Genomic DNA, 23,536 nt, shown 5'->3' with positions numbered 1-23,536 from the left:
TCCGGCTTTCCTGACCCTATGTGGCGTGCCTTCCTGGTGGATGTGGCGAGGGGTCGTGCCAAAGCTTGACCACGACCTCCGGTTCCTGGCTAAGGATGATTGACCTCCACCAGTTTGGGATCCGGTACCCTTCTCTGCCAACCCTTCACCCGTTTTAGTTCACTCGTGGGATCTCAGGGTTCCTTCTGCTTGCGTCTCTGGGCCTTTCCTTGTGTTCCTCTTCTTCCTTCCCTCTCTATGCTTCAGGCCTGGCTCTGGAGCTGGGCCCAGACGGTGCCACAGCTCCCCCTCAGCCCTCTCTGGCTGAGCTCCTTTCTCCACTCCTCCAGGCTGAACAGACCCTGTCTAAAGATGGTGCCCACCTTATATACTCCCTCTGATACCCGAGCCCAGGTGACTAGCACCCAATGGGCTCCTACCTATGCCCAGAGTCCCTCCCCTATCTGCTCCTACACTACTGGGATGTTCCTCCCCCCCCCCCCACTCCAGCCAGGGACAGACGCTGTCGTACCTGCACATCTATCTGGTGGGAGTACCGTTGTTCTGTCCCCCGGAAATGGGGTGAGTGTAGTGCATGCAGCTATCTGAGCTCTGTCCCACACTCCATCCTTACCCGGGAGTGGAATACCACACCTCTGGTTTGAGGTGCAATACTCCTGTAGCAGCCGAGTCCTCGGGGTGCTACATTCCCCCCTGGTAAACCACAGCACGTCCTCGGGCTGGAAAAGAGCATAACATTATAAAACATACAAAAATTTTTTTTTTTTTTTAAAGTACACACTAACATATAAAACATTATAAAAAAAAAACATTATCAGAAAATATAACATTACAGGTAACTTCTTATATTATAATCTTAGCAGCATAAACTTTCAATATAAAACTCCTTCATATAAAACGTTCTTGTTCTTCCGGCCACGGTGCAACTTGTGACCGGGTAAAGTGCAACAGTCACTAATAGAAAAAAAAAACAGTTCCTTATAAAACCAGTAGGGGGCGCCTGAAGAAGCGCAACTATTTACAGGGTATGGCCGCTCTCAGTCCTCGGCCAGTGGGAATAGGAGAACGGCTGCTCACAGTCCTCAGCCTGATTGGGGATAGGGGCACACAGGAAACAGTTCCTTTAAACAGTTCCACACTAGTCCCAACGGGGACCACACTTCACTTAGCATATCGAATACCCATACGGGTAACTTATTTACAGTACTTTGCTTATGCTACTCCCCTTTAGTAGCGATGTCCTCCCCTTGTCCCCTCCTGAGGGCAGTCTTCAGACCCGTCCGGGTCCTCTTGATCTTCCTCATCCTGTATCTCCTCCTCCGTCAACTGGTGCACGTGAAGGGCGTATGGTCCTTTGGCACACTGGTGCCGGGTGAAGGTGACCTCATCACCTGAGTAAAGGTCACGTCCTCGGTGTCCCTCCGGCAGGTGAGACTCGACATCCCTGCAGGTGACAAAGACGTCGCCGGGGGTTCGGTGATCCCGGATAAAGCCCCAGCCATTCTCCAGCTGAAACTTTATCACAGTCCCAGTGGCGCGGGGACCGTGGGCCGTACGGGGGTTTCGTCGGGCCTGGCATTTCTGCTCCGCGCTTTGGACCTGCAGCCGTTCCTCGCGGATCCGCCTCTCTCGCCGTTCTCTCCCGAAGACCTCTAACTGCTGACGGCAGCATTCCTCACGCCGGGCTGCGTCCGCCCGGGTCTCCTGGGTGAACCCCATGAGGTTTTCACCGGTGGGGTCCCATGCAAATTGGGCCTCCTCCAGCGGGAGCGGAACAATTTTGGCGGGTGCCGGAGCCGGGATCAGAGGCTCACACAGAGGCCATTCCTTCCGGAGTCGGGGGTTGACGTACTCCGGTGGCCAAACGAAAGGCAGCCCGTCCGGGCTAGTATGCTGTACGAACAGATCTTCACCCGGGGTGGCACGGTGGAGGTAGAGGGCGCTGTAGGGGCAGCGGCGCCCGGGGGCGCTCGGCCTTGCGTCCAGGCCGTAGGCATCCTGTCTGGATTCAGGTATGGCGCCTTCCGGGAGGAGGGCGCTGTGGGGACCGCGGCGCCCGGGGGCGCTCGGCCTTGCGACCAGGCCGGGGGCACTTCCTCTTTTGCCGCGCTCAGGGTCCAGGGGCGTGGCGTAACAGAGGGCGCGACAGCGGCTCCTGCCGCTTGAGGCCTAGTTGGTAGCAGCGGCGGTGCGGCAACGGGCGCGGTGAGTGGAACTTCGGGCTCTGCGACGGGGAGCTGGGGCAGGCTTACGGCTACTGGGCTCGGGGTGATGACGTTCCCATTACCTGCTTCCATCCCTGCGGCTCCCTCCGCGGCGTCGTCTCCGGCCTTCGTCCCTCCTGCACCATCCTCAGGGGCAGACATGCTCCACGATGCGGGTGGCGTCCTCTGCTGGCGGGTTCCAGCCTGCTGGACCATCTCCCTTCTCCACTCGGCCAGTGCTTCCTGCTGTACCTGGGCCATCTTCCGGGTCAGGGCTTCCAGCGCGGTCTGTGCACGCTCCCGATCTCTGGGGAGCTGTGCCAGGATCTCCACCAGGCCTTCTGGGGTGGCAGCCTGCAACAGGTTCGGGACCACAGGGTCAGTGCTGCTCGACTCTTCCTCCATCTCCGGGTGCGATCTGTCCAGACTCCTCCAGGCCGCACCCATCTTCTCTGTTTTGTTCTCTATCCGCCCCCTTGAGGGTGGTCCCGGGGCAACTTGGTGACAGTCAGTTCCAGGGGCAGCCCCCTCACGCTGATGGACATCTCGATCATTGCAGTCTCTGCTGGTGGGGGCGGTTTCCGCTTTTGGCGCCATTCTTGGACCTGGCCCACGATGGGAGGTGGCCTCTTGCCACCCTCTGGCACGCCCATAATGGAGTCCGCTCTGCCAGGGCGGGAAATCGTCTCAGATGGCGGGAATCGTCTCCTTATGGCGGGAAACTCCGTGGATGGCGGGAAAAGGCTGCAGATGGCGGGCAAACGGCGGGAAACGACCCGAGATGGCGTCCGATGGCGGGAACCCTCTGGAATTGGCGGGAGACTCCTTTTTACGGTAAATGTGAACTTTTCTTCAGGCACGCAGTACCCGTCGGTTGCGGGCACGAAATCCTGCCGACTACGCCAAAGTTGACGCGCCCCTGGGCCTGCTGTGTCGTGCGGCATCGCGCGCACGGGGGCTTACCCGGAGCCGGATCAGATGGGGGTAGTAGTCTTGTGGCGGTGACCCGGTCCGTGCCCAGGGAGTCAAACTGAGCGGCAGTATTTAGCAGTAGATGTTAGAATGTTCGACTACGCCACCCGTGGATTGCGGTCACGGAACCGCCGCTGCACGGCAGTCCGCTGAGGCCGGTGTTTGTGCAGCTGAGAATGAGATGACTCCCCACGGGAGGAGTATGGCCTCAGGGCAGATCTGTTAGAGATGATGATGGGAGTGATGGTGCGGGTGTCCCAGTGCTGAGGGTGCAGGTGTGACGGCAGGAACACAGAGGCGGGAAGTGCAGTTTCAAAAGCTTTACTCACAGTTCTTTATCAGATCCTTGTGCACAGTAGGACCACCCGAGCCGTGCTGCGTCCACCAGGTCAGGGACTCGGCCAACTCCCAGGCGATTCCAGAGCGTGGTCCAGAGCTCCCCTCTCTTCCTTCCTACTGGCCGTCCTCACCAGGGACCCACCTATGTCCGGCTTCCTCGGGCCTTATGGGGCAAAACCTCTCTCCGGCTTTCCTGACCCTATGTGGCGTGCCTTCCTGGTGGATGTGGCGAGGGGTCGTGCCAAAGCTTGACCACGACCTCCGGTTCCTGGCTAAGGATGATTGACCTCCACCAGTTTGGGATCCGGTACCCTTCTCTGCCAACCCTTCACCCGTTTTAGTTCACTCGTGGGATCTCAGGGTTCCTTCTGCTTGCGTCTCTGGGCCTTTCCTTGTGTTCCTCTTCTTCCTTCCCTCTCTATGCTTCAGGCCTGGCTCTGGAGCTGGGCCCAGACGGAGCCACAGCTCCCCCTCAGCCCTCTCTGGCTGAGCTCCTTTCTCCGCTCCTCCAGGCTGAACAGACCCTGTCTAAAGATGGTGCCCACCTTATATACTCCCTCTGATACCCGAGCCCAGGTGACTAGCACCCAATGGGCTCCTACCTATGCCCAGAGTCCCTCCCCTATCTGCTCCTACACTACTGGGATGTCCCCCCCCCCCCCCACTCCAGCCAGGGACAGACGCTGTCGTACCTGCACATCTATCTGGTGGGAGTACCGTTGTTCTGTCCCCCGGAAATGGGGTGAGTGTAGTGCATGCAGCTATCTGAGCTCTGTCCCACACTCCATCCTTACCCGGGAGTGGAATACCACACCTCTGGTTTGAGGTGCAATACTCCTGTAGCAGCCGAGTCCTCGGGGTGCTACATATACATTGCTGCATATAGCAAAATCTTGGTCTCTTTCCAAGCCTGGCCACAGGCTGGGTTTTAAAGGAGCTAAGTGAGGACAAGACAAGTACAGATCCCCGGCTGTCATTGCAACCCATCGGTGATCCACGATCATGTCATGGGCGCGCCGATGGTCACACCGGCGTGTGTTAAATGTCACTGTCAAAGTTTGACAGCGGCATTTAACAGGTTGACAATCGCAGGCGGAGCTCCTCTCCACCCGCGATTGTTAGAGGCAGGTCCTGGCTGTAACACAAAACCATGACTTGCTGGGCATGGGGCGAATTCACCCCGTTACCCTACTCCATACACCCGCTTCTGACTTGCACCGTACAAGTGCTGTGCATGTTGTGAAGTGGTTAAATCGAATTTTAGCAACTCCATCTGGTAAGTTACTGCTAAATGAAACGTTTGGTTAGACTACATCCCCACGATGAGATTTTGGGGAGTTTTTGATGTTGCAGATTTTCTGCACCATTTCTGCACCTATTAGGTATATTAGATTAGTTGTGTTTTTTTATTGCGTTTTTGATTCTTGCTTTTTTTGTCTTTCAGCAGCAGAAGGGAAGGAAGGGAGACACAGATCCATTACTTAGTGGGTAGGCGGAGCCCCATAGGATAGTTCACCTCAGATTAAAAAAAGTGATGACCGGCCCCTCCAGTATAAAGGCTCCTCCTACTCCCATGTTCTCCAGTCTTTTATCTGAGGTCTCTGAGGATAGTCGCTGCCTCGGCAGCTCCTCAGAAGAGTTTGTTTATTTATATCCAGCGAGACCTGGACCCCCCGTGGTCTAGAGGTCTCAGGAGGTCTCAGCACTACTGAGACCCCTGACCCTCCCCTGGCGGCTCTGTGTACCCCTTGAGGAGGTCCCCACAGAAGTCTGCCGGCCCCGGGGGATACAGGGCGCTCCCTGGCGGAGACGCAGACCACATCTGGGGGTCCCTGCGTGTTCCGCCGTAGGGGGGAGCAAAGGGCCACGGCGCCACACATCCCTGAGGATCCCTGTGGCGTTCAGCCGGGTAAGTGCTCTTTTTCATAAGAGTGCCTTAACGGCTGCGGCTGCAGCCGCCGTTTCTATAAGTGTGACTGCCTGTGTGTTTTTGTCTATTGCAGACGCTGCCTTTACTGGGGGGAGCAGAGACGGAGGCCAGTAAATGTGGCCCCGCATTGCTTGGCTTCCTGCCGTGTTTCAGGCAGGAAGCTTTTTGTATTAGCGCACGCTTTTTCTTTTCTTGCTTCCTACCTTCATAGAGGCAGGAAGCTCTCTGTCCAGCGTGCTTTTGCTTGAATAGCGCGGGCTCTGTCGGGGGGTGTGGCTTAGCAGGGGCATGGCTTAGCGGGGCGTGGCTTAGCGCCTCCTGCCTTCCTGCCGTCATATCTCAGGCAGGAAGCTCTTGGTTTGGGCGCGCGCTGTGTCAGTCCCTGCTTCTCCTCCGGCTTCCGTGTTCCATCGGGCACCTCCTGCTCTCTGCTCCCCGTCCACGCCACACACTCAGGAGGAGCGGTCGTCGCGGTATCGGTGAGTTCCCTCTGTTTTTGGCAGAGGTTCCCTGACAGCATTTTTCACTTTGGCTAACCTGCTTGGGAGACATAGTGAGCGCTACCGCTTCTCTTTTGAAACTATTTACTTCGCTGACCTTAGTAGGCAGTGTAGTATTTTAGTTGCCGTGATATTAACCCCTTCTGAACAGGATGGTTCTTTAGGGTTGTTTTTGCTTTTCCTGGGGAAACACCTTGTGTTTGAGGGCGCTTCTCCCAGTTGATTAAGTTAAATTATTTGCTCTGCAGCTCTGGGGTAGCTCTCGCTAAGGGTGAGCTTTAACCCTTCAGAGCTTGAGGCATACAAAAAAAAAAGAAAAAAAAAAAAGAGTTTTGAAAACAGGCTGTGCAACTTTCACACTTTTATTTGCCATCCTTTAACATCCTGGCATCTGGTGTGGGTGGCATGTCGGATCAGGGGCCTGGGAGTGCGGACCGGTCTCCTGATCCGTTCCAGGTTCGGTCGCACGCTTCTGATACACCCAGGCCTTCAACGACGTCAAGTTCGACCCTCAGTGATGTTAAGGTGGAGGCGCTCACTCGCTCCATTGATAGTCTTTCTAGTCTCCTGGGTCAGTGGGTGTCAGCTAGATCGCATCCGACGCCACGAGGTAAAAAGCGCCGCAGGACTGTGGTGGCATTGTCTCCCCCGCATAGCGCATCAGAGGCTTCGGATTCACCAACAAGTTCGGTTGATGAAATCTCTGATTCCGAGGAAGAGGATCGACAGGGTCGCTCTGTTTCACTTTCAGGCCGCGTAGATGGGCTTATTAAGAACATGCGGGAAGTGTTACAGCTGTCTGAAGAGCCGACAAAACCGTCTAGGTCGGCCCGGCTGTATCAGGAAACGCGCCATGCTCGTTCGATATTACCTGCGCATGAGGAACTTAACGAGGCAGTGGAGAAGGAGCGCCGGTGCCCGGATAAACGCTTCCAGGGGATGCGGTTTTTTGATGCTCTGTATCCCTGCGCCAAGGAGATGGTCACTAATTGGGTTCCCTCTCCTGAGGTGGATATATCTCTGTCTCAGCTGACCAAGTCTTCCCTGCTTCCTGTTAAAGGGAGAGCCAATCTTCAGGATCCTCTGGACAGGAGATCGGAGTCAGCGGCGAAATACATCTATGAAGCCGCGGGTCATGGTTTCCGAGCGGCCTTGGGGGCCATGTGGGCCGGTGAGGCTTCTCTGCGGTGGTTGGATCAGCTGCGGGCGGCATGGCAGGATGGGACTTCGCGTTCAGAAGTAGAAAGGCTTTTTCAGCTGATGGAAGAAGCTATGTGTTATGGCAGGGATGCAGCACTGGACACTACTTCAGTTCTGTCCAGGGCTCAAGCTTCGGCCGTCACAATTAGAAGAGCACTGTGGCTTAAACAGTGGACCAGAGATGCAGTATCCAAACAGGGGTTGCTCAGTCTGGCATATAAGGGCGGTCAGCTTTTTGGTTCAGACCTATCGGAACTGATTGCCAAAGCCAAAGCTAAGGATGTTACCCTGCCTCTGAAAAAGGCAGTGGCATCCACATCTAGCAGGACAAGGCCCGGTAGAGGTATTCGGTCCTTTCGGACCAGGGGACGATTCGGTCAGCCTTCTTGGAGATCGGGTCGTCCCTCGTCCTCCGGCAGATCCTCCCAGAGATCTCATACTCCTTGGAAGCAACAGTCCCGTCAGGACAGACGGGAGGTTGATAAAAAGTCCGCTAAGGCTGACTGACGCCAGGGATCCCCCCGAGGGCTCTCGGGTGGGAGGTCGTCTGCTACAATTCGGGTCGATTTGGGCATCCCACATAGCAGACGCCTGGGTGACGCAGGTTATGTCGGCAGGCTATTTCATAGAGTTTCATTCTCTACCTCCAGACAGGTTTCGTCAGACGTGCATTCCATCCGTGCCAAGGCTGGCTGCCGCACTGTTACAGGAGGTCGACTCTCTCCTACAGCAGGGTGTGGTGGTTCAGGTTCCTCCGGAAGACCAGGGAAGGGGTTTTTACTCCAACCTTTTTGTGGTCCCCAAAAAGGAGGACAAGTTTCGCCCGGTGCTGGATCTCAGAGATTTGAATATTTACGTCCGGACACGGAAGTTCCGCATGGAGTCTCTCCGTTCGGTAGTAGCGACCCTGTCGCAGTACGATTTCTTGGTGTCGATCAACATCCGCGACGCCTATTTGCATATCCCTATCAGCAGAGCTCACCAGCGTTTTTTGCGTTTCGCTATAGGTCAAGCCCATTACCAGTTTGTGGCCCTACCATTCGGTTTGGCCTCAGCACCCAGGGTTTTTACAAAGATTCTGGCTCCTCTCATGGCGCTTCTTCGAAGACAGGGGGTTACGATCCTCCCCTACCTGGACGACCTGTTCATAGTGTCGCCCACAGCGGAGGAGGCGATAACGGCTCGCCATCTCTCCCTTCAGTACCTGATAGACTTCGGGTGGCTGATCAATTGGAAGAAATCGTCATTGGAACCAGCACAGTCCATTCTTTTCCTGGGGATGCAGTTCGATACAGTTCGGGCAGTTGTGTCTCTGCCTCCTGTCAAACAGACGAACCTTTGTCTTCTGGTCCAGGCTATGAGGTCGGCGTTGTCAATGTCCCTTCGGGAATGCATGCGCCTTTTGGGTCAAATGGTGGCAGCTATGGAAGCAGTACCATTTGCACAATTTCATTCCCGGGATCTCCAAAATCTTATTCTGACCCATTGGGATCGATCGCTGACTTCTCTGGATCGCTCGGTCGTTATCTCCCGCAGGGTGCGAGAGTCTCTTGGATGGTGGTTACGTCCAGAGACTCTATCCCTGGGGAAATCCTTCCTTCTCCCGAGGTGGTCGGTGATTACCACCGATGCCAGCCTGACGGGCTGGGGGGGAGTTTGGAACGACCTCTGGGTTCAGGAGGTCTGGTCGCCAGAGGAGTCGTCTCTCCCGATCAACATTTTGGAGTTGAGAACAATATTTCTCTGCCTCCAACATTGGATGGTCTTGTTGAGCGGTCTGCCGGTCCGGATCCAGTCGGACAATGCGACGGCTGTCGCATACATCAACCATCAAGGCGGGACGAGGAGTTCCAGTCTCATGACGGAGGTCTCTCGGATCCTGGTCTGGGCCGAGTCCAGAGTTCCAGCAATCTCTGCAATTCACATCCCAGGGGTGTTGAATATCTCGGCGGACTTCCTCAGTCGCGAGCAGGTGGACCCTGGGGAATGGAGTCTCTATCCAGAAGTGTTTTCACTGCTGTGTTCCCGTTGGGGGACTCCTCAGGTGGACTTGATGGCATCCAGGCTGAACGCCAGGGTTCCGACGTTCATGTCCAGGTACAGGGACCCGGAGGCTGTGGCGGTAGATGCTCTAGTGGCCCCGTGGGGTCAGTTCAAGCTGATCTATGCGTTTCCGCCGATATCCTTACTTCCTCTGGTGATCCGACGGATCAAACTCGAAAAGGTATCAATAATTCTGATAGCACCAGATTGGCCGCGGAGGACATGGTATTCGACGCTGGTGTCTCTTCAGGCGGCGCCTCCGTTTCCGCTGCCCCTTCGCCCGGACTTGCTTTCCCAGGGGCCCATTCATCATCCGGACCTGAGGTCTCTTCGTTTGACGGCGTGGCTCTTGAGACTGAGATCTTGACCCGTCGCGGTTTTTCGCCCGAGGTCATTGCTACCTTGCGGGCGGCCAGGGGTCCAGCTACGTCTAAGATTTATCACAGAACTTGGGAGTCTTTCTATTCATGGTGTTCTGGATCTTCAAGAAACCCGAGGGTTTTTTCCATCCCCAACTTCTTGGCTTTTCTGCAATATAGTTTGGCCAGGGGTTTGGCAGTTAGTACTGTGCGGGGTCAGGTATCTGCACTATCCACACTTTTTAGAAAGGCTATTGCCTCACGCAGGGATGTGCGTTCTTTTTTTCGCGGAGTCGCACGTCAGTTTCCGCCGCGGAGGGCAGTTGTGGCTCCGTGGCGGCTTAATCTAGTCCTGGAAGCCCTTCAGCATAGGCCTTTTGAGCCTATGGATTCTGCTAAACTTTCGTTACTTTCTTGGAAGGTGGCCTTCTTGGTGGCAGTCACCTCTTTGAGAAGGGTGTCGGAGTTGGCGGCACTATCTTGCTCGCCTCCTTTTCTGGAATTCTTTCCGGATCGCGTGGTGCTTCGTACCCGTGAAGATTTTTTACCTAAGGTAGTGTCACAATTCCACATTAATCAGGACATTGTGTTGCCTTCTCTTTGTCCAAAACCTAAGAATCCAAGGGAGCGGGCCTTGCACTCGTTGGACTTAGTGCGGGCATTGAAGTTCTATCTTACAATCACACAAGGTTTTCGGAAGTCGGACTCTCTTTTTGTGATTCCGGCTGGTCATCGGCGTGGTCAACGTGCTTCCAAGGACACGATAGCTCGGTGGATCCGTTCGGCTATCCTGGAAGCGTACCGGCTCAAGGGCGAGCCTTGTCCGGTTAAAGTTCAAGCTCATTCCACGAGAGCCATTGGCTCATCGTGGGCTTTTCGTCAGCTCTGCCGGGCGGCCACCTGGTGCTCCGTTCACACCTTTACTAAGTTTTATAGAGTGGACGTGAGTGCTTCCGCTGATGCGGCCTTGGGACGCAGGGTCCTGCAGGCGGCGGTAGTTTAAGTTATCTCTTTATTGTTTATTTTTTCTTTATTCAGCGCGGTTTGCGCTCTTGCCTAAGTTGTTGGGGTGTTGGAGATTCTGCCACTATTTCCCACCCTTAAGTGAGGTACTGCTTTAGGACGTCCCACTAAGTAATGGATCTGTGTCTCCCTTCCTTCCCTTCTGCTGCTGAAAGTCGGATTTTGGTAAGAACTTACCTGTAAAATCCTTTTCAGCGAAGGAAGGAAGGGAGACACAGCACCCTCCCACGGCAGAAGTGTTTTTTTTGTGTTTCTAGATGCAGCGCGTCTACTTCCTGATGACGATCATCTGGACTGGGTTTAGCGCTCTACGGCTCTCCTTCCAGTTTCGCCAGCTCTACACAGTTGTCAGGTCCAGTGAGGTATGCCTAGGACTGTGTGTTTCTATTACATAATCTGTTTTTTCTCATTTCTGAACTTTCAGAAGGGGATGTGTTGTTCTGCTGGTGTTGTCTGCTCTTCCTTAGCTTGTGTACGGACTGGAGAACATGGGAGTAGGAGGAGCCTTTATACTGGAGGGGCCGGTCATCACTTTTTCTAATCTGAGGTGAACTATCCTATGGGGCTCCGCCTACCCACTAAGTAATGGATCTGTGTCTCCCTTCCTTCCTTCGCTGAAAAGGATTTTACAGGTAAGTTCTTACCAAAATCCGACTTTTTTTGGTATTTCATGTTTTAAACAAAGTTACTTTGTTCTTTGTTCAAAATTTTCTGCATCTATTAAATAAATTAGGTTGCGTTTTAACAGTGTTTTGAGTGCAGTTTTTTACAGGTGTTTTTAATACTGCAAAATGTATCAGTTTTTGATACTTTTTTTTTGTCTCTTTTTGGTAAGATATATTTTAGACAAAGCTGCTTTATGTTTGATACTTGCTGGTATTTGGCCTTTACAAAACTTTTTTGATACAGTTATGTGCGGATTACATGCGTTTTTGACACGTGCATTTTTTATCTGCAGATTTTCCGCAAATATTGTAAGTCTATGGGAAAATCTGCACATAAAAGTCAATGCCAAGAGGAATCAGGTCAGTTAATGAGGAATAAAAAAAAAGGACAGTGAGGGGTTAGAAAAAAAAGCGCTTTTTAGTTTTGTTTTTTCTTTCCAAAAACCGCTGGGGCTCAGATGTTGGCTTGTTTGCAGCCGCCTATAGAGAAATATAAAAATCCAATATATTTTTTTCATTAAGTTTGCAGCATTCTCTATGTATTCAGAAAAAAATAATCTCTTGGATAAATCGTATCAATATCCTGGTGTGTTTTTTTTAACAAGCAAAATAAAAATATGTTGGTGTAAAGGAGCTGTTAAGTAGATATAGTGTATTGAATCCTAAATATATGGGAATCAGAAAATATTCACAGACACAATGCATCATTCCAAGTGGGGAGAATAGAATTATGGTGAATGAATGTTAGTAATCAGAATTAAAAGATTACAATAGTTTAACTACAGCCTTGTTTCCTGCACAGATCATGTGCATTCATGCTCTTTCCTTCTCCAATGAAGAGTTCATTTACTGGATCAGCTTCTGGACAGGAATAATAATATTGTTTTGGGGCCTCTTGCTTTCTTGCGTGAGAAGAAAAGTTAAAAGACTGACAAACTTTCTCTGCTGTCACGCTATTAGTGAGTCAGCTAGAACAGACAAAGGCAATGGAGTTGTGTAAGGGTTTCAGGTTTCTCCAGTCTCAGCTCATTCAGCAGAAAGGTTGTTACACGATACATCCATTTCCACGATATGTTATAATGTGACACTGCACTATTCATTCATGCTCCGTAGTATCTATGTCTGGGAGTTTTATAATGTACCCAATGGGATAAGATAGGGCAATTTGGAGAACTTCAAGGCTCTGATTCATTAGTTGAAGGTTTTTGTTTTTAATTAATTTCTTTGTCTTTTTTTGTGTTGGTGGACTTGGCGCACAATGATGAATTAGCACCACAAATTCAAAGATGCCTATTTTTTGAGCTAGACTCATGAAGATGTCTGTGGATCTTGGTCCGTTCTCGAGTCTCCCGACCAGACAGCCTCATAGAAATATATGAAGCTGCCCCATTCGTTCCTGTGCCAAGTCCGTGCCTTAGTGGTCTTTGCCAGGACTGATTTGCATGGACGTCTGAATGAGCTTTAAAGCTATGTTCACACTTATAACGTGCTTTCCAGTGAGCATTAACTCTGGAGTTCTGTCTGAATCTATGAAAAACTGGATTCTGACGAGAGCTCTGACAGAGCCATTAACTTAAATAAGCTGACACTGTATGGACTCAGTCCAGACAGTATTTGTCTTTTTTTCGTGTTGGTAGACTTGGCGCACAATGATGAATTAGCACCACAAATTAAAAGATGCCTATATTTTGTTCTTTTCAGAGCTGGACTCATGGAGATGTCTGTGGATCTTGGTCCGTTCTCGAGTCTTCCGACCAGGCAGCCTCATAGAAATATATGAAGCTGCTCCGTTCGTGGTCTGTGCCCGGACCAATTTGCGTGAATGTCTGAATGAGATTTAAAACTATGTTCACACTTATAACGTTCTTTCCAGTGAACATTACCATCCAGCCAGTATTTGTCTTTTTTTCGTGTTGGTAGACTTGGCGCACAATGATGAATTAGCACCACAAATTAAAAGATGCCTATATTTTGTTCTTTTCAGAGCTGGACTCATGGAGATGTCTGTGGATCTTGGTCCGTTCTCGAGTCTTTCGACCAGGCAGCCTCATAGAAATATATGAAGCTGCTCCGTTCGTGGTCTGTGCCCGGACCGATTTGCGTGAATGTCTGAATGAGATTTAAAACTATGTTCACACTTATAACGTTCTTTCCAGTGAACATTACCATCCAGCCAGTATTTGTCTTTTTTTGACATCCAGGAAACATGGTAAACCAAGTTTTCCGCATGTCGGAAAATGACAAATACTGGCTGGACAGAGTCCATACAGTGTCAGCTTCATTTAAGTTAATGGCTCTGTCAGGGCTCTCATTAGAATCCACTTTTTCATAGATTCAGAAAGAAATCCAGATGTAGTACTCGCTGAAGAGCATTTATTAGTGTTAATCTAGCCTAATTGTCCTCCATTTCGGTGATGGAGTTCAATGGTGTAAACATTTTGTGAAAGTCAAAAATAAAATTGAATTAGATTAAAACAACTGGGTAACCAAAACTACTCCCATAATACCAAACAAAAAAGAAACAAACAAAACCAAGAAAAGAAAACATAAAAAAATGTATAAATTACATAATGAATAAGGTGCAAATAAAGTCACTATTAGGCCACATTCACACGTTCAGTATTTGGTCAGTATTTTACCTCAGTACTTGTAAGCCAAAACCAGGAGTGGAACAATCAGAGGAAAAGTATAATAGAAACACGTCACCACTTCTGTATATTTTAGAAAAAAATATTTGAAGCAAAAAATGTGGTCATAATATACTGTTATGGGGGGATCTAATGCCGACAATGTTATGGAGGTCCCATATTATTTTGTAATTCATGTCCCCCAATTCTTTTCTAATGTCTCCCATCCTGGTGTATATGTGGCCCATCCTTGCCCCATCCTGGTATATATGATCCCCATCTTGGTATCTATGGCCCTCATCCTCACAACGGGTTTGGACCAATTGAAGCACGATTGTTTGTGAAACGACCGTCGTCCGTCTCTAGCATCTATTTTCTCCTACATCCATTTTTTAATGCTTTTGCAATAAAATATGTTTTTATGGGACAGAGAGTGCCACCTTTCCTCTCTTAGAAGTCTTACGAAAATCTTGCATTTGGTGAAGCACCTGGAGTTCCTGTACAATCGCGAGATGTGTGCCGTTATCCTTTCAAGTCGTGTGAGTTATGAATGGTGCCGTTTTTTTGCACAGACTTTTTTGTTTTTCTAGTCTCTAGTGTGACCTGGAGAATCTGAAGAAAAGAGCCTGGATAAGATGGTGGAAGGAGAGTATATTTACACCTTTATGAACTATGACATATCTATACATCATAAGTTGCCTCCCTCCCTTTGATGTGGGCACTGGCACTGAGCCAGCATCTTTTCAGGTACACGACAGCTTGTCTGATCAACTGTCATGTGCCCTAACAGCTGTGGGTGGATCATGTCTGACAGCGGCATTTAACATGCACATGCCAGAGGCGTGTGACTAACTCCGCCCATTGGTGCCCCTGTCACATGATCGTGAGGCGCCGATGGGTTGGCATGACATTGCACATCTGCTATGAGTGCCACCCCATGGTCGGTGTTCACATCAGATGATCATTTCTGCTACACATACCATAATTTTTAATATTTGCCAAATGCCAGAATAATGACAGAGAGAGAATGTTTTAAGACATTTCTATTACTTACTGCAAAATCAAAAGTTTACATATACTAACATTACTATGCCTTTAAACAATTCTGGACTGCCCATTTGATGATATGTGTTTGGAAGCTTCTGATAGGATTTTTGACAACATCTGAGTTAATTAGAGACACACCTGTGGATGTATTTTAATGCACACCTGAAACACACTGCTTCTTTGTGTAGCATCATGGGAAAGTCTAAAGAAATGAGCCAAGATATCAGGAAGAGAATTGTGGACTTGCACAAGTCTGGCTCATCCTTGGGTACAATTTCAAGATACCTGAAGGTCCCTCGTTCATCTGTACAAACAATTATACACAAGTACAAACAAGATGGGAATGTCCAGCCATTATACCGCTCAGGAAGGAGACGGGTTCTGTGTCCCAGAGATGAACGTGCTTTGGTCCGACACGTGCATATCAACCCAAGGATAAAAGCAAAAGACCTTGTGAACGAGTACTGTATCAACCACCTCTTGCATGTCTTCTATAGCATCAAGAGTCAGATTTTGTGTTATTCTATGCCTGATGAATAGACCTTAATAGTCTCGAAAGCTTGCAATTTGTTACCATCTTTTCAGTTAGCCATTAAAAGGTATCAACCACTGAGGACTATTTTTCTACCTACTGGCTAAAACAGTACAAGGATATATATTTTTCCTGTATCAACATGGATAGTAAAAACCAACACACTGACCAAAAAACAAAAACAGATGTGTGAATTTTGCCTAAAGCTTAAGTGTTTTAAATTAGTGAATTCGTCATTGAATAATATGTTTTACAACTTACATTCATATCAGCTAATATGAGTGTTTGCTTTTTATCTTGCAGTCACTGAGATTGTGTTTGGCAGTTTTGAGCATTGAAATGTATGCAGTTTGGTAATTTATTAACCTCAGGTCACTCTGGTTTCCTTGGTGAAATAGCCTAATATGAATCAAGGTAACCTGTGTCTCTCAGGAATTGGCTTACAACATTCCATCATTAAAACTAACACCAAGTGAGCTTAAAGAAGCCCTCCCATTAAGTTTTTCTTTCATTAAACATGTGTATATAGTCGCGCGTGTGTGTGTTAACCCCTTCACCACCTTGGGATTTTCTGTTTTTGCGCTTTCGTTTTTTTCTCCCCTTCTTCCCAGAGCCATAACTTTTTTCTTTTTCTGTCAATATGACCATGTGAGACCTTGCTTTTTTGTGGGACGAGTTGTACGTTTGAACGACGCCATTGATTTTACCATATGGTGTACTGGTAAAACGGGAAAAAAAATTCCAAGTGCAGTGAAATTGCAAAAAACAGTGCAATTCCACAATTGTTTTTTTTTTTTTTCTTCATGTTCACTAAATGCTAAAACTGACCTGCCATTATCAATACCTATTATAAGACCTGGAAAATTAAAGGCTCTCCTAATAAACTTAAACATTCCCTACATAGAAATCTAGGAGCATGAAGCCATATGTAAATTCAATAAAGTTTATTAAACAAGTGAACAACAAATCACATATCATTTAAAAAGAGAGATAAAATACAAAAGGAGAAGTTGTACCAGAATCCATCTGACCAAGGGTATAGGTGTATATGGTAAGTAAATGTACAAGTTCATTTACCAAGGTTATATACCAGCAACACTTGGACACTAAAGAAGAAAGGGGTATATTATCAATGTTGTTGTTATGCGTATAAGGCTCAAAGAACACAGAGAGGATTCAACTGGGCAAAGGGCAGAAATATATAGGCACTTATTCAGACAAGTAAGTCTCATTTGGGTAAATCAATCCTACAGGATAATGTTAATAATTTCAAATAAGGAAATAAAGTCTGTTGTGTATGCTATGTAGCATGAATAATATATTTGAAAAGTCCAGAGCCCCCGTCCACTGTGCAGAGTCACATATGTGTTTCTCAAATGATCCTCCTTAAGGCTGTGTGCCTACGATGCGTTTTTTAAGCATTTCCGCAGCGGCAAAAACACTGCAGAAACGCTTAAAAAACGCATGGTAGAAGGCCTGCCATGTTCCCCAATGATAATCCCCATGTGCTGTGCACATGCTGCGGAAATTTCCGCTGCGGATTATCATTGCGGAAAAAAATGCATCACTAGCAATTATTTTGCGGAAGCGCTGCGTTTTCGCTGCCATTGACTTGCATTGGAATGCATGGATTCCGCATCACTACATCTGTAGATGCGGAATCCATGCGTTCCAATGTGCGGATGGTACCCGGGTGTGGAGGACAGGAGACTTTCCTCCAGACCTGGGTACCATAGAACCTGTGAAAAAAAGAATAAAATAAAAAATAAATGTTATATTTACCTTCTGACGGCCCCCGCTGCGCTCGTCCTCCCTTGCCGGCAGCTCGCGATGGACTGAAGGACTTGCACTGACGTCATAGACATGTGACAGCAGGTTCTTCAGTGTACCGCGATCTGCCGGCAGCCAGGACGGAGCGAAGCAAGAGTGCGGGGGCCATCGGAAGGTAAGTATAGATTTTTTTATTTTTAACCAATCTTTGGGGTCACACTATATAAATCCATGCCTTTTACATGGATTTATATAGTGTGACCAAGTTGACAAGCACTTTCCAAGTGATGCTAAAATCGCTTGGAAAGTGCTTGTCAACCCGCATGCGGAAATGCATGTGAAGAACGCTTCACATCCGCATGTCCCTGGCAGGAAAAACGCATGTGTGGCACCCCAGGGGTCTGGTTTTCCACAGTAATGTAATGTTATGTCTGAGAGCAGGTGGGAGGTCCTTTGGTCAGGGATCCTGTGCATGCCACACCTCCTGCCCAGTCTTGGGAGGGGAAGAACTTCCCCTGTATAAACCCGGGGCTGAGGCAGGGTGAGTCAGACAAGTGGAGTAGAGACAAGAAGCAGCATAGGAAACAGCAGAGTTACAAGGAGTCAGGGGCTGGCAGCTGCAGAGCTCGCCCTGACTAAGAAGACTTCTTTCCGGACCCGGAGTCCGAGGCTGTGGGGACTAACTCTTGCCCAGCAGCAGAATCCGTCAGGCAGGGGATTTCAGGTCCTCTGGCCCAGAAGCCCGAAGGCACGGTCACACGCGTGGGACCAGCACCGCCATCGTGGAGCGGAAGCCATTAGAAGGCCCCGAGTCACCGGCCATACGGGTGAGCACCACACGGTACACTCAGGGACGTGGGCTACTTACATAAGCTTCTAGCAAGGTAGCCAGAAGAGTACAGTCAGTTTGGGAGGCCTACAACTACGCCTGGCCAGGGGAGATCCCATCTGCTCAAGGACTGACCAGGCCCCGTTCGCTAGCAAGTACTCCGGGAGGGTCTATCGTTGTTACCAGTAAAGACCCTGAACTACACCGTACCGTCTCTGAGTGGTTCCTGCTACCCCCATCATCCACGTCGGCTGCCCTGGGACCATACCCCTCCCGTTGGGGGTTATACTATCACGCTGCATAATCCTACCATCGGCCTCAGCGGTCTGCCCCGCAGCAGCAGCTCCCTGGCTGCACTCAACGGGTGGCGTAGTCATCAACTATTTACTACTAGTAGACTGCCGTCCAGTTTGACTCCCTGGGCACGGACCGGGTCACCGCCACGAGACTACAACCCTCCACGGATCCGGCTCCGGGTAAGCTCCCGCGTGCGCACCGCAGCGCGACACAGGCCCAGGGGCGCGTCAACTTTGGCGTAGTCGGCAGGATTTCGTGCCCGCAACCACCGGGTACTGCGTGCCTGAAAAGCAAAGACTGTTCAAACTTACCAGTGGTGAAGATTCCCGCTATCCGTGGAGGTTTCCCGCCATCCGGCGCCATCTTCTACCTTCTTCCCGCCATCCGCGAAGTTTTCCCGCCATCCGGCGCCATCTTCGACCTTCTTCCCGCCATCCGTGGAGTTTTCCCGCCATTGGACGCCATCTTGAGGACGCCGCGCGGGAAGAAGAGGGGCGTGGACTCCGAAAGCGCGCGAGAACTGAAGCCCCGCCTCACGTCCGGACGTTGCGTAAGGTCCTGGAAGGAGCCCAGCAGACGCCGACGTCACAGGAGCGCGACGGAAGGTCCTCAACCCTGACGATCCACTGCGGAGCCGCGGCCTACGGAAGAGGATCATCGCAAGGTAGGCCACGGTCCACTAGGGGGGAGGAAGATGTCGGATACGGAGGAGAGCTTCACTGCCTCAACCCCCGCCAGCGCTACCGCTGCTGCAGTTATGCCCTTCACCATGCCCTATATCCCGGGAGCAGCTTGGCTACCCCAGTACTCAGGGGAGTCACATACCCTGCATGACTTTAGAGAAAAGCTGGATAGCCTCTTCCAGGTGTACCCCCTCACAGAAGAGCAAAAAGTGAGCATCCTGGTGGCCCAACTAACAGGGGCAGCCAAAAGGGAAGTAAAATCCTGGCCACCTGGGAGGAAGACTGTCGCAGGGATACTAACCCGGCTGAAGGACACCTTTGATACCCGCACCTCAGCCGAGATTAAGCTTAGATTCTACGGGTGCAAGCAGCGAGCGCATGAGAGTATAAGGGACTATGCACTAAACCTACAAGAGGCCCTGAGGGCCATAAAGCAGACCGACCCTGATGGGGTGGGAAACGAGGACAGGCTGTTGACTGAACAATTTATAGAGGGTTTATATTGCAATGCCCACCGAACCCAGTTGCGGGCAATGGCCTTACAGGATCCCCATCTGGACTTTGCACAGTTCAAGGACAGAGCCATCCGGGTGCTCCGAGAACCGGCACCAGGTGGCGTTGTGACCCACAGACGCCCCACTACCACTTACTACCAGGAGGCGGCGCCCTTGTCAGCAGGGCCTGTGGGAGCTGATGCGCAGGCTTTGGACAATGACCCGGCTCCAGACCTACACCATCAGGTCCAAGAGCTAGCTAAGAGCGTTGCTGCGCTAACCCGAACTGTGCAGTCTTTACAGGTTTCCACCCCAGGGAAGATCCAGCTGGCATCCGGACCGGAGGACATCCCGTGGCGTCGACCAAGGAGGACCCCACCGGCCAGAGAAAGACCCAGTGACCGATACAGTGAGGACGGACGACCCATCTGCCGCCGCTGCAATCAACCCGGACATATGGCAAGGTACTGTTCTTTAAACGGGCACAACCTGGGGTAGAGGGCCAACCCCCAGGAAAAAGATCACCAGGCCCATCGAACTGGCGCGACAGATATGTGGGAGGACGTCCAGTCTTGCCTGTGGTACTGGATGGCATTCCCATGAGTGCCCTACTGGACACCGGGTCACAGGTCACCACCATCCCGTACGTGCTCTTCAAGCAGTACTGGAATGACTCGGATATTACCCGCTACCCCGACGACGACTTGAGTATCATCGCCAGCAATGGTCAGCCCGTGCCACAGATCGGATTTAAAGAGGTGACCATCAAAATTGGTAGAGTCGAACTGGCCGCACAGGGACTGATCATTGTAGATATTGATAAACATGAGAGTCACCCAAAAATAACTCTAGGAACTAATGTAATTGAAAATTGTCTTGCAGAGGTGATTTTCCTTTTACAGCAGGTTGCCAAGAATGCCAGCTCCGGCGAGCAGCGGGTGCTCCAGAAAGAGATCCGGGCACTGATGCAACGGCAACAAGTGGAACTCTCCGGCGGTGAGATTGGTAGCGTAAGAATGTGTGACCCTTTTCCTATTGCCATGCCCCCAAAAAGTGAAATGATGATTTGGTGCCGGGCAGCTATTGGTCTGAGAGGTAGAGATTACCAGGCAATGGTAGAACCAGTTTACTCAGACAGTAGGCCCACCATTTTGACATCACGGGGGGTCGTCAATGTACGCCATGGGAGGGTGCCCGTTCGCATAATAAATATCGGGGAGAGGGAAGTGTACCTGCCCCGGTATGCCACGCTAGCCAAATTATATATCACTAATCAAAATTCTATACAATCTGTGGAACCCTTGCCTCCATCTCACCCGGAGGAAGGTAACGGCTCTAAGAAAGACATGGAGGACTGGTGTCAGCAACTACATCTGGGTACTGACTCCACTCCCTCACATCAGAAACAAGGAGTCTATCGGGTGGTTCAAGAGTATGAGAGAGTGTTTAGTAAACACCCGTTAGACTTCGGGCGAGTCAAGGGGGTAGAACATCGCATCCCCACGGGAGATCATCCTCCCATAAAAGAGAGGTATCGACCTGTACCCCCTGCACATTACCAACACGCCAAGGGGATGCTTAGAGACATGAAGGAGGCTGGGGTAATCCGGGATAGTTGTAGCCCCTGGGCAGCCCCATTAGTTTTAGTCAAAAAGAAAGACAACACCATGAGGATGTGTGTAGATTACCGGAAAATCAACCGTATCACACACAAGGATGCGTACCCCTTACCAAGGATAGAGGAGTCATTGGCTGCTTTAAGATCTGCTAACTTCTTCTCTACCTTGGATCTCACTAGCGGGTACTGGCAGGTTCCTGTAGCAGAGGCGGACCGGGAGAAGACCGCATTCACCACCCCGATGGGACTTAGCGAGTTCACCTGCATGCCGTTCGGACTCTGCAACGCACCAGGAACCTTCCAACGCCTAATGGAGTGTTGTCTGGGCCACAGAAACTTCGAGACGGTCCTGTTGTACCTGGACGATGTCATCGTATATTCCAAGACGTATGAGGACCACCTGAAACACCTGGCGGAAGTGTTCGAGGCTCTGGCGAGTTACGGCCTAAAGGTGAAACCCTCCAAGTGTCACCTCCTGAAACCAAAGGTGCAGTACCTGGGACACGTAGTGAGCGCTGACGGAGTGGCTCCCGACCCTGATAAAATCACCGCAATTAAGGAATGGCCAAGCCCCTCCAGCGTAAAAGAAGTGCGGCAGTTCCTCGGGTTGGTAGGCTACTACCGAAGGTTTATTCCCGGTTTCACCAAAAAGGCAGCACCTATGCAGGACCTCCTGATAGGCCAGTCCCGGAAGGCCAAGAACCAGAAGCCGCCCTTCAAATGGGAAGAGCTGGAAGAAGAGTCCTTCCGCCAGCTGAAGATGGCCCTCACGGGGGACGAAATCCTGGCGTACCCGGATTATAGCCAGCCCTTTATCCTCTACACCGACGCCAGTAACATCGGGCTAGGAGCCGTACTGTCCCAGATCCAGCAGGGGAAGGAACGAGTAATCGCCTACGCCAGCCGAAAACTGCGACCCACCGAAAGGAACCCCGAGAATTACAGCTCATTTAAGTTAGAGTTCCTGGCCGTAGTATGGGCAATCACTGAGCGCTTTAAGCATTACCTCGCTTCTTCCCGGTTCACCGTGTACACGGATAACAACCCGCTGACACACCTGGACACGGCAAGACTCGGTGCCCTGGAGCAGAGGTGGATGGCCCGTCTGTCCAACTACGAGTTCACAATTAAATACCGGGCAGGACGCTCCAATACCAACGCGGACGCCCTGTCCAAGATGCCCAACCTGCCGGACGGAGGAGAAGATCCGGAGGGACTGGAAGAAGTTGAACTCCCTGCGTTCCACCGTCATGGGACTATTCAGTATTCCCACCGGGTAAGGAGTAAGCAGGCTGCTACGTTGAACCCCTTACCCCACTACAACTGGGCGGAAACGCAAGACAGCGACCCTGCCGTCCGACTGGTGAAGGAGATGCTGACTCGGCCGGAGGCTCGCCTTGAACCAGACGCTCCGGAGGAAGCCAAACAACTATGGGCAGAGAAGAGTCGACTGTTCCTTTACAAAGGGAAGTTGTGCCGCAGAATGGTTAACTCCCGGACGCATGAATTACTCTGGCAAGTAGTGGTGCCACGAAGAGACGCAGCCATGGTGATGGAGGCATACCACGACGGAGCTGGACACTTTGGGTGGAAAAAGCTGGAGTTCCTGCTGCGCGAGCGGTTCCACTGGGTAGGCATGAGGGGAACCATCGAGAAGTGGTGCAGAGATTGTGGCCCGTGCAACCTGAGAAGGAAGGACCGAGCCAGCCAGAAGACTCCCCTGCAGTCCATCGTCACCCGGCAACCGTTGGAACTGGTAGCCTTGGATCATGTAAAACTGACCCCAAGCAGAAGTGGCTACGTCTACGCGTTAACCATCGTGGATCATTACTCCCGGTTCTTGGTTGTCGTCCCCGTCAAGGACTTAACGGCTCAAACAGCAGCTAGAGCCTTCCAGCAGCACTTCTGCCGTCCACACGGGTACCCGGACCAAGTGCTGACGGACCAGGGACCTGCCTTTGAAGCGGAGGTCTTTCAGGAATTCTGCAATCTGTATGGCTGCCGGAAGATAAGGACGACACCCTACCATCCGCAGACTAATGGACTTTGTGAAAAAATGAACCAGGTGGTAATGGATCTTCTAAAAACGTTGCCCCTGGAAGAACGCAGTCTGTGGCCTGAAAAGTTGCCCGATCTGGTGGACCTATACAACCACATCCCGGTAGGTTCCACCAACTGTACCCCGGCTTACCTAATGAGGGCAAGACCTGGTAAGTTACCTGTTGACCTGGAAATGGGAGTCCTGACCCCCGAGGACACTTCACCAGAAACAGACTGGGACACAGAGAGGCAGCAGCAGTACCGGAGAGTACAGGAGAGCGTGGAGCGAAGTCTCTGTCAGGCTAGGGAAAGACAAGAGAAAACTTACAACCAGTATGCTCCCGCTGTTCCCCTGGTACCCGGA

This window comes from Phyllobates terribilis, unplaced genomic scaffold (assembly GCF_046119375.1).
Source record: "Phyllobates terribilis strain yellow unplaced genomic scaffold, ASM4611937v1 Scaffold_3__8_contigs__length_932513732, whole genome shotgun sequence".
Lineage (NCBI taxonomy): Eukaryota > Metazoa > Chordata > Amphibia > Anura > Dendrobatidae > Phyllobates > Phyllobates terribilis.
The sequence above is the reverse complement of the archived record's forward strand: the minus strand, read 5'-3'. Positions refer to the sequence as shown.